The sequence below is a fragment of the Scyliorhinus torazame genome, chromosome 26 (assembly GCF_047496885.1).
Source record: "Scyliorhinus torazame isolate Kashiwa2021f chromosome 26, sScyTor2.1, whole genome shotgun sequence".
Classification (NCBI taxonomy): Eukaryota; Metazoa; Chordata; class Chondrichthyes; order Carcharhiniformes; family Scyliorhinidae; genus Scyliorhinus; species Scyliorhinus torazame.
Genome location: NC_092732.1, coordinates 32,295,161 through 32,303,142, shown reverse-complemented (window position 1 = coordinate 32,303,142; position 7,982 = coordinate 32,295,161).

Below are 7,982 nucleotides of genomic sequence, written 5' to 3'. Positions count from 1 at the left end.
GAGTCTTCCTTCTATCTGGCGTTTTTAACCTCAGAATTCACCTCAATTCATTTCCGTTCAATCTGATACGGTCCACAAAACCTAGCTTTTAAAGGCTCCCCTACCACTGGTAACAACACTAAAACTTTATCCCCACTGGCAAAACGACGAACTTTGGATTTCTTGTCCGCTACCCGTTTCATCACATTTTGTGCAACTTTTAAATGTTGTCGAGCCAATTCACCTGCTCTATTTAATCGTTCCCTAAAATTTGACATGTAATCCAATAATGTAATTTCCGATTTCTCATTTATCAATTTCTCCTTAATCAATTTAAGTGGTCCTCTTACCTCATGATCAAAAATTAGTTCAAAAGGACAAAATTTGGTAGACTCATTAGGTGCATCCCTAATTGCAAACAGTACGAATGGGATTCCTTTATCCCAATGCTCTGGATAATCGTGACAATAAGCCCTCAACATTGTCTTTAATGTCTGATGCCACCTTTCTAATGCTCCCTGCGATTCTGGATGGTAGTTGATTTAAATTGTTTTATTCCTAAGCTATCCATAACTTCTTTGAATAACCGTGAGGTAAAATTTGATCCTTGATCCGATTGTATTTCTGTATGTAGTCCATATCTAGTAAAGAATTTAAGTAACTCCTCCACAATCCTTTTAGCTGTAATATTACGTACTGGAATGGCCTCTGGAAACCTAGTAGACACATCCATTATCGTCAAAAGATATTGATTCCCATTTTTCGTTTTAGGAAGCGGTCCTACACAATCAATTAAGACCCTCGTAAAAGGTTCCTCAAATGCTGGAATGGGTATTAAGGGCGCTGGTTTTATCACTGCTTGAGGTTTCCCTATCACTTGACATTTGTGACATGATTGACAAAATTTAACTACACCTTTATGTAGTCCAGGCCAATAAAAATGTTTCTGGATTTTAGCTTGAGTTTTCCTTATTCCCAAATGACCTCCCACTGGTACCTCAGGAGCAACTCGCAACACTTCCTTTCTATACCCTACCGGCAATACTACTTGATGAACTTCTGCCCACTTTTCATCCGCCTGCATATGTAAAGGTCTCCATTTTCTCATTAAGACATCATTTTCAAGGTAATAAGGGAAGCACGGTGGTGCAGTGGTTAGCACTGCTGCCTCACGGCGCTGAGGTCCCAGGTTCGATCCTGGCTCTGGGTCACTGTCCATTTGGAGTTTGCACATTGTCCCCGTGTTCGCGTGGGTTTCGCCCCCACAACCCAAAGACATGCAGGATAGGTGGATTGGCCACGTTAAAGTGCCCCTTAATTGGAAAAAATGAATTGGGTACTCTAAATTTATTTTTTTTAAACAATTTTTAAGGTAATAACATTCTGGTATACACTCAGATTCCTCTTCCGTGTGTGCTTTCTGATGCATCTGTTTTATTTCTATATCTTTCTGTTATAACTCCGCTAACTTTCCTGAACTAAAAATGTCCTCCTCATCCTCCACCTCTTATTCTTTTCCAACCACCTGATCAAAAATAGTTTCTGATAATTGAACTTCAACTTCATCTTCACTCTTTGATTTCTCCTCTTGTCTTAACCTGTGACTGTGAGACCTCGTTACTACACAATCCGGACAAATCCCAGGATATTCGTCGTCAACACTTAAGTTGTCTGATTTTCCACTGGCTTATCAACCACAGTAGGCATCACTCCCATCTGCGATCCAGCTATATCATTACCCAAGATAAACTGTATTCCTGGACAAGATAGTCTCTCTATTACTCCTACTACCACTTCACCACACTCCACTGGACTTTCCAAGCTTACGTTATATAATGGAACACTACTCCTCTCACCCTGAATTCCACATATTACCACCTTTTCTGGCAATATTCCTCCCATACTACGTAACTCTTCATCTCTTACCATTAAAGATTGACTAGCTCCCGTATCTCTTAAAATTCTGACTTCTTTACCTACTCCTCCTGGTACACATGAGTAAACTTTACCCACACAAGTAAATTCTTTAAAGAGATCTGGCACCTTCTTATCAATTGCCTCTTGATCAGGCTGTACAATCTTTTGCACCTCCTTCGCTTCACTTGGGCTTTCCTTTATCACTTTAACAAACCCCACTGTCATATCCTGTTTTACCACATCATCCGTCCCAGTGCTTTTCTTCAACCACCAACACTGTGACTTTACATGGCCTAGTTTATTACAGTGAAAACATCTGAAACTTTTCACTTCTTTTCCACCCTCCTGGATTTCTTTTTTAATCTGAGGTACACTCTCCTTATTGTCTCCCATCAGATCACCTTCACCTCTACCATTTGAGTATTTCTCATGTCCCCAATTTCTGTCCCTCACCGGCTGAAACTGATGTCGGAAACCAATCTTTGATTTATGAACTAATTCATAATCACCTGCCATTTCCGCTGCTAATCTCGCAGTTTTAACCCTCTGCTCTTCCATGTGAGTCCTCACTACATCAGGAATTGAATTTTTAAACTCCTCTAAAAGCATAATTTCTCTGAGAGCTTCATACTTTTGGTCTATTTTCAAAGCCCTTATCCACCTATCAAAATTACTCCGATCCTTTCAAACTCCATGTATGTTTGACAAATTATTTCCTTAAATTTCTGAACCTTTGTCTGTAAGCTTCAGGCACTAGCTCATATGCATCTAAGATGGAGTTTTGCACCTCCTCATACGTCCCAGATTCCTCCTCTGATAATGATGCAAATACTTCACTAGCCCTACCTACCAGCTTTGTTTGAATCAGTAATACCCACATGTCCTGTGGCCATTTCATTTGTTTAGCTACCTTCTCAAATGAAATGAAAAAGGCTTCCACATCCTTCTCATCAAACCTTGGCAATGCTTGGACATATTTAAATAGGTCCCCACCAAGTCTTTGACTATGCCGCTCTTTCTCACTATCCTCATCACTATCCTCAAACCATAATCCGCCAATTTTAACTGACTATCACGTTTCATGACCATTTTCTGAAACTGAAAGTCTCTCTCTTTTTCCCTTTCTTCTCCTTTTCTTTTTCCTCTCTCTCCTCGCTCTTTTTCTTTTTCCCTGATCTGTACCTCCCTTTCTCTCTCCTTTTGTGCTGCTGGGGCTATTTCTTTTCCCCTCATTTCGTATTCAAGCTGCTTTAATTCGTTTTCATGTTCAAGCTGCTTGATCTGCAATTGAATTTTTTGCCATTTCCAATGATTCTGACTGTGTCTCAGGCAATTTTAAATGCTCAGCTACTGCCGCAATGATCTCTTTTCGTATTTCATCAGGCAATGTTAACTGCAATGTTTTTGCCAAATCTAACAGTCTGCTTTTAGTCTTTGTAAGGTACCAGGTGTGACCGCCTCCACCCCGAAAACTTCTGAGCCTTTGAAAGAGCCATTGTCCACAACACACTCCCTACTTAAACTGGAATATCACACCTGAAAAACAAACACAAATATGCTCACCCCTCACTGAGTTTGAGTTCACTAAACCAACCCAATCATGAAAGGTAGACTTTTATCCCGGACGAGCCCCCAATTTGTTATGGGCCAGGGTTTAGAGAACCCCAAAGTATTTCATGGGAGTTCCCCTGACCGACAACTGTTTATCGATTTTGGTTACGGTGACCACAAGGGCCTGCATTTCAGGTGTTAGTCAACACAGGCCTTAAGCACTTTTCATCAAAACAAAGTTTATTCTACGAATTTGGTTAACATTTTTATAAACACACAGTAAGCATTTTTATCAACTACAAACATAAATGCCCCACACAGCTACAGTACTCTATGTATAATCCTGAATAAATTTCCCCCGTAAACTGTTCCAATTTAATAACAAGATCCCATAAACCTGGGCCAGGATCCTCCCCTACCCGGCGGGGCGGGGGGTCCCGGTGGGATGGAGTGGCGTGAACCACTCCGGCGTCGGGCCACCCCAAAGGTGCGGATTTCTCCGCACCTTTAAGGGCCAAGCACTCACCGTGAGGGGCTAGGCACGCGCCTGAGTGGTTGGCGGCCGCCGACCAGCGTGGAAGGCCTTTGGTGACATGCCAGCGGGAGCCGAAAGGACTGCGCCGGGCGGCGGAAGTCCGCGCATCCGCGGGAGCGTCAGCGGCCGCTGAGGTCATCCCCGCGCCTGCGCAGGGGGGGGGGTCTCTTACACGTCGGCCATGGTGAAGACTGTGGCCGAGGCGGAGGGAAAAGAGTGCCCCCACGGCACAGGCCCGCCCGCCGTTCGGTGGGCCCCGATCGCGGGCCAGGCCACCGTGGGGGTACCCCCCCCCCCCCGGTGCCTGATAGCCCCGCGCCCCCCCCCCCCCCCAGGACCCCGGAGCCCGCCCGCGCCGCCTTGTCCCGCCGGTCAGAGAGGTGGTTTGATTCTCGCCGGCGGGACAGGCATTCCAGCAGCGGGACTTCGGCCCATCGCGGGCCGGAGAATCGCCGGCGGGGGCTCTCCGACCGGCGTGGCGCGATTCCCGCCCCTGCCGAATATCCGGTGCCGGAGAATTCGGCAACCGGCGGGGGCGGGATTCACGCCAGCGCCCGGCGATTCTCCGACCCAGCCGGCGGGGGGGGGGGGGGGTCGGAGAATCCCGCCCCTGAAAACCCTTCTCAGAGGTGTGGCCCGCAGACAGGACTCAAGATCTGGTTTTGATGCTCTTGTGCCCTTTCCAAAACAGCAGATTTGAATTTCTTCCGGAAAGCAATTACTTCTTTTCCAGCCAACAAGTAATCTGGAAACAGATTTCAAAAGAGAGAGAGAGACAAGACGAGACTTCCCTGCCTGAATCGAGCGGCCAAATGAAAAAAAAACCTCAGAGCCACAGCCGAGCTCCACCCACACAATGATATCACTGAAGCCATGTGCTAAGACAAAGCATCTTCAAAGGGAGACTCCCATGACACACCCGGGATGATTCCAGTCCTTTAGCAGCGGGATCTTGCTGTGCCCAAATTGACTGCTCCGCCTCTCACGTTGTGACATCATCCCTCGAAGAACATAAGCTCCTCGGCGGCGGATTGGGAGGTTCCAATGTTGCGCAAGGCATTGTGGGAATACACGTCTTGTTTACTTGTCACCTGTCCTCACCCGCACACCCTCAACTACCCTCCCGCCCCCTCACCTGCACCCTCCCCCAAGACCCTCTCCCCCTCACTCGCAACCCCCGCTCCAAACTCCCCTTACCCGCGCCCCGTCCCCCCCCCCCCCCAAACGCCCTTCTCCGGACCTCACCAGCTCCTCCCTCCCTCCCCAACTCCCCTCACCACCCCCGACGCCCCTCACCCGCGCCACCCCACCGTACCGTACCAGCGTGGACAGGAGGAGGAGACCCTGACCAGGTAAGACGGTGGGGCTGGGGTGGGGGGGGGGGAACGGGACACTGCTGCCCTACTCGCACATCTGCCTCCAGGAGTCTCCCGGCAGGGGTAGGCCGTCTCGCCGCCCAGGCCTCCTCCAAGGGTCTCACCCCCCTCATTGTGGTGGGAACCTGCGAGGTGACCGACCCCCCCCCCCCCCCTCAGATTCGGCTCGGGTCAGCCAGCCGTCAGCTCCCACTCTGCAGAGGGAAAGGCAGCGAGCGGTATTGTGGCATTGCGATGGGGAACCGCACTGTCCCCTTCGCCCGACGGTCAGAGGCTCCATGCTCAAATTCTCATCGTCATGTTCAAAGATACCCCCTATCTCTGTAACCTCCTCCAGCCCCTACACCCCCTCCCTATCTCTGTAACCTCCTCCAGCCCCTACATCCCCTCCCTATCTCTGTAACCTCCTCCAGCCCCTACACCCCCTCCCTATCTCTGTAACCTCCTCCAGCCCCTACATCCCCTCCCTATCCCTGTAACCTCCTCCAGCCCCTACACCCCCTCCCTATCTCTGTAACCTCCTCCAGCCCCTACACCCCCTCCCTATCTCTGTAACCTCCTCCAGCCCCTACACCCCCTCCCTATCTCTGTAACCTCCCCCAGTCCCTACACCCCCTCCCTATCTCTGTAACCTCCTCCAGCCCCTACACCCCCTCCCTATCTCTGGAACCTCCTCCAGCCCCTACACCCCCTCCCTATCCCTGTAACCTCCTCCAGCCCCTACACCCCCTCCCTATCTCTGTAACGTCCTCCAGCCCCTACACCCACCTCCCTATCACTGTAACCTCCTCCAGCTCCTACACCCCCTCACTATCTCTGTAACCTCCTCCAGCCCCTACACCCCCTCCCTATCTCTGTAACCTCCTCCAGCCCCCTACAACCCCTCCCTATCTCTGTAACCTCCTCCAGCCCCTACACCCCCTCCCTATCTCTGTCACCTCCTCCAACCACGACACTCCCCTCCCTATCTCTGTAACCTCCTCCAGCCCCTACACCCCCTACCTATCTCTGTAACCTCCTCCAGCCCCTACACCCCCTCCCTATCTCTGTAACCTCCTCCAGCTCCTACACCCCCTCCGTCTCTGTAACCTCCTCCAGTCCCTACACCCCCTCCCTATCTCTGTAACCTCCTCCAGCCCCTACAGCCCCTCCCTATCTCTGTAACCTCCTCCAGTCCCCTACACCCCCTCCCTACCTCTGTAACCTCCTCCAGCCCCTACACCAACCTCCCTATCTCTGTAACCTCCTCCAGCCCCGACACCCCCTCCCTATCTCTGTAACTTCCTCCAGCCCCGACACACCCTCCCTATCTCTGTAACCTCCTCCAGCCCCTATACCCCCCTCCCTATCTCTGTAACCTCCTCCAGCCCCTACACGTCTCTCCCCATCTCTGTAACCTCCTCCGGCCCCTACACCCGCCTCCCTATCTCTGTAACCTCCTCCAGCCCCAACACCCCCTCCCTATCTCTGTAACCTCGTGCAGCCCCTACACCCCCTCCCTATCTCTGTAACCTCCTCCAGCCACGACACCCCCTCCCTATCTCTGTAACCTCCTCCAGCCCCTACACCCCCTCCCTATCTCTGTGACCTCCTCCAGCCCCTACACCCCCTCCCTATCTCTGTAACCTCCTCCAGCCCCTACACCCCCTCCCTATCTCTGTAACCTCCTCCAGCCCCTACACCCCCTCCCTATCTCTGTAACCTCCTCCAGCCCCGACACCCCCTCCCTATCTCTGTAACCTTGTGCAGCCCCTACACCCCCCTCCCTATCTCTGTAACCTCCTCCAGCCACGACACCCCCTCCCGATCTCTGTAACCTCCTCCAGCCCCTACACCCCCTGCCTATCTCTGTAACCTCCTCCAGCCCACACACCCCCTCCCTATCTCTGTAACCTCCTCCATCCCCTACACCCCCTCCCTATCTCTGTAACCTCCTCCAGCCCCTACACCCCCTCCCTATCTCTGTAACCTCCTCCAGCCCCCACACCCCCTCCCTATCTCTGTAACCTCCTCCATCCCCAACACCCCCTCCCTATCTCTGTAACCTCCTCCAGCCCCTACACCCCCTCCCTATCTCTGTAACCTCCTCCATCCCCTACACCCCCTCCCTATCTCTGTAACCTCCTCCAGCCCCTATACCCCCTCCCTATCTCTGTAACCTCCTCCAGTCCCTACATCCCCCCTCCCTATCTCTGTAACCTCCTCCAGCCCCTACACCCCCTCCCTCTCTCTGTAACCTCCTCCAACCCCTACAACCCTCCCTATCTCTGTATCCTCCTCCAGCCCCTATACCCCCTCCCTATCTCTGTAACCCCCTCCAGCCCCTACACGGCCTTCCCTATCTCTGTAACCTCCTCCAGCCCCAACACCCCCTCCCTATCTCTTTAACCTCCTCCAGCCCCTACAACCCTCCCTATCTCTGTAACCTCCTCCAGCCCCTATACCCCCTCCCTGTCTCTGTAACCTCCTCCAGCCCCTACACCCCCTCCCTATCTCCTAACCTCCTCCAGCCCCTACACACCCTCCCTATCTCTGTAACCTCCCCCAGCCCCTGTACCCCCTCCCTATCTCTGTAACCTCCTCCAGCCACCACACTCCCTCCCTATCTCTGTAACGTCCTCCAG